The sequence below is a fragment of the Vulpes vulpes genome, chromosome 13 (assembly GCF_048418805.1).
Source record: "Vulpes vulpes isolate BD-2025 chromosome 13, VulVul3, whole genome shotgun sequence".
Classification (NCBI taxonomy): Eukaryota; Metazoa; Chordata; class Mammalia; order Carnivora; family Canidae; genus Vulpes; species Vulpes vulpes.
This window is the reverse complement of record NC_132792.1, coordinates 92,095,490-92,099,609: the sequence shown is the minus strand read 5'-3', so window position 1 is coordinate 92,099,609 and position 4,120 is coordinate 92,095,490. Positions and strand designations below refer to the sequence as shown.

Genomic DNA, 4,120 nt, shown 5'->3' with positions numbered 1-4,120 from the left:
AACTAGTTTGTTAGAACACACGATAGAAGTTTTCCTTCTATTGAGAGGGCAATATGGTATGGAACAGATAGTTCCATTCATGGACTCTGATGTCATGCTTCAGTTCAGATTTCACCTCTGATTGACTAATGACCTTGGGCAGAGTTCTTAGGTCAGTTCCTCACCTTCAGTTGCTTCAATGACATTTCTTATCTCATGGGTTTCTTAGGAGGATTAAGTGTACATAGATCACTTATTAACTTCCTGGAAAGTTATGAACTCCTAATAAAACCCAGCTAACATTTTATGGGACAGTGGGGTTCTGAGGAACACTGAAAAACAATGCTCTCAGGCTTTGTGTCATTAGTTCATGAAACAGAAGGTTTTACTCCACTTGCTTAAACATCAAGAGTTCTGTGTGTAATGGGTAAGAGACACATGAGGAATTGATCAAGGCTGTAGAAGAAATCAGAATGAGCAAGGCAAGGGGCGGGGGGGCAAAGTGACAGGAAATGAAGATAGTAGGACAGCCAGAAAAACTGACTCTGGGAGCATTACATTTCTATTATAGCTTGGAGAGCCAACAAAAATGAATCTTTTGAAATTTCACTTAAAACATTCAGTAAATTTCACACAGTAGAGATAAAAGTTATAATAGAATAATAGCTGGTTATTCTGTCATTTTCAGAAATCTGCAAATTTAAAGGGACAATATGATAGCTGCCTGATGACCAGTATTCATATTGAGTGAATGCTCTGGAAGCACATTTTACAGTTAACCAGTTGTGTCAAGCACCACCAGCTACATCATTATAGGAGCATTTGGGTTTTATTCTATTGATTTTTATAGTCTTTTCATGTTTTGAAATAATAGCTAAGATGTTAGATAAAAAGACATAGATGGCAAAATTTACTAAGTTTTTGGAATATATTTAGAAGGATTGTTAATTTGTCTTATTTAATCAATAATTTCAAGGTTTTTAATTATTTCTAAAGATTGAAATGTGCATGGCTGATTAGGAGTTGTCAGAGAAATGTTGCTATACAAAATTACTGATTCTGATAAATATTTTGGGATGAAGACATTTTTGTACCAGAATAAATGAATAATTTCCACTTATTTAGAGTTTAAGATGATGCTTATTTTTATGTGATGAAGGTTGATTAAAATTTTATAATACTCATATAATTTCCAAATAAACAAAACATATTTCTTCCATTCCCTCAAAATAGGAGACCTAGAAAATTAAAATAATTTCTCATAGAAAAGAAGATATGCTTTTATTTAATGTCCATGAGTCAATTTCTCATGGAATTTAAATTTCTTAACCAAGAGATTAGCCTTTATGAAATTGAATAACATTGAGTAACTTATGTAACAATGGAGTTTCCATTGTTCCTGACTAACAATATGCATACTTATTGTACTCCCAATACTCTTGAGATTTGGGGACTAAAAAATTCTCAGCAAAAAGAATTGGAACAAATATTCTATTCTTTATCCATAAATTCATGTAAAATTTAATCATACTAAAGAAAGGATACCTCAGGTGATGGTTATCTGGCTCTCTGACAGTCTTTAACATCAACTAAAGACAAAATAATTGCTTCATTGTTTATGGAAATATGCAACATTTTGTTACGGTTTCCAGTCTCAAGAAGTTAGTAGATATTATTGTGTCAGATAAACACATGAAAGAAATCCAGATGCCTGAATGTATATTAAGCAAAAATAATGTTGCCTATTTATCTCTTAGGTGAAATAAGCTTACAAAGAATAATCCTTTTGAAGCCTCAAGGTCAACATTCACTCAAGTATTTACTACATATACTCATATTTACTATATATACCTGAATTTTCTAATATTCAACATTTATGGGCTAATAAATGAAGAGATATTTATTCAGTTATCTCAAATCCAAAGTTCATGGTAAGCATTTTGGAGGAGACTCATAGGACTCTGTAATTCCCATATCACAGCAGGTGCTGGTTAAGAAATATAAGCTATAATTATTTGCCTTTGTATCATGAGTGAAATTCATTTTGAAACTTTCCTTTTTTTCCTTTTTCTTGGAACTACTTATTTTTCTGGAATAAATCTCATGAATCTTTTGAACTTGATCTATGTCATACACTTGGCCCTCTTTCCTCCTTCATTTCCCAACAAAGCATAAAGTTGGTAAATGTTTCAACTATATGGGTGGATGAATTGACTAAATCTTCACTGGAAACTTTTAACAAGCATTTACTATGCCATACATAATGCATTCTGAAAGTATCTTATCAAATTTATTCATATTTTTAAAAATTATTGGTCCATGCTGAATGATAAACTTAGATGTTGAACACTATGATTTTGATCAGGTAACATTTCTGGTGGTGCATTACATTAGCACATCCCAACACAAAAAGAGCTGTCAGTGAATGAGCCTATATTCAACCTACTGTCTTTATCGCACTCTTAAGGCTTTGCTTTGTGACTCTTGGTGTATAACATTTCAAACATCTCTTAAGATTATAAGCACCCAGAGGGCAAGACTAAGATTGTATACATCTTTATATTTTTGAATATTTTTTAAATTTAAAGTCAATAAATTTTATTTAAGTAATTTTACATGTGATTCCTTCCACTGCCAATCATTGTAGTTCCTCCAAAGTCAGAATCATAATCTTCAAAATAGCGCTTTAAAAAGAACTTTTGTTCAATCCCCAGTTATCACTGTCAGTCCAGAGTACTTTCAGTTGGCCTTCTTTGACCTCCACTTGAGTATGGATATACTTCAGAAATTCCCAACCTGTAATCTTTACCAATTTCTTATGGCTCTAGAAGTCAAATTGCAGGAAGTACATTGATTGCTATTTTGGCAAATGATCTAGGATTATTATTCCTTAGTTGTTCCTAATGAAAAGTCTTCTTCCACTCTACTCCATGAGCCTAGCAGAAAATGTTACAGGTCTCATTGTCACTCACCATTGCAATGAACTTGCTGTAATGGAAGCATAACGCATGTCTCAATGTACCTACATTAACAATTTCTGGACACCATGAATGACAGTGCCCATTTCCATCTAGAATAAGGCTTTGAATGTTTCTTCATAACCCATGCCATATCCTGAACAATAAAGGAGTTTGAAAAATATTTGTTGATGAATGAAACAGACAGAGAAATGTTAATTTATTATTGAATTTATTCTAAATGTTTCAATAAGATGAAAAATTATATTTCATTTTAAATTTTAAAAAAGAACAAAGGAAATTAAATGCAAATTCTTGCTCAAACAAAATTATTTTACTCCTAAAGTAAACCCTAGATTACTTAAAGATCTAAAATGCCAGTAGGAAACAAATAGAAGGTAAAATATTCAAGTTAAATTTACTTCAATTTTAATTTACTTTTTTAAAAGTTGTTTTAAAATTTATTTTTAGAAATTGAATGATGAATTTATGTACTTGAGTTAAATTTTGATTTTTTAAAGAATGTCTCATGTTTTATCATTACCAAATAATTTTTAAAAGACTAATTCTAGGATTGATAGAGTTTGAGGATTTGGTGATAGATTCTGGGCTTGAAGTCAAAGCACTGCTCAAAGTGGGCTGTCCAAAGGCATTGGAATGCTCTGGTTATTCATTTCTTAGGATTGAATCTCAAAATTGAGAACTTAAAATGCAAGAATATTATCTTGGAGTGGTGATGGATGTTGGCAATGAACAGAAATAAGGATATTTACTAAGTATACTATCATACTTTTGCAAGGAAAATATGAACAAAGAATATACTTATTTGTTTATACAGACAGGATCTTCTATGAAGAAATTAATAATAATTAAACTTGAACCCTAAGGGAAATGGCTTTTAATCTTTTTTTTTAATTTTCAGAATATTTTGAGAATTTGAGGAAAGCTATTGTACCCCATTTCCATAAAAATAAGGAATACAAAAAATATATTTTGTGAATCAACTTTACAAAGTTCTTGGACCCTCTAAAACTCTTCCATTGGTCTGAGCTAAAGACCCTTTTCTTATTTGACACATTTAGTACTGATCACATATGTGCTTCTTTCTGGTCTGAGAATTCAAATAATAAATATAAATATATATATTCCTTTGATATAAGCCAAGCTTCTAACCTTTTCATCCT

The 4,120-nt window shown here is 31.3% G+C and overlaps 1 non-coding gene across 1 annotated transcript; it reads right to left on the bottom strand.

Moving 5' to 3' along the window:
* Positions 1–2,923: 2,923 nt before the first annotated feature.
* Positions 2,924–3,062, bottom strand: LOC112925787 (small nucleolar RNA SNORA1). Its single transcript, XR_003236206.1, has one exon. It is a non-coding gene; the product is annotated as a small nucleolar RNA SNORA1 (small nucleolar RNA).
* Between the last annotated feature and the right edge of the window lie 1,058 nt (positions 3,063–4,120).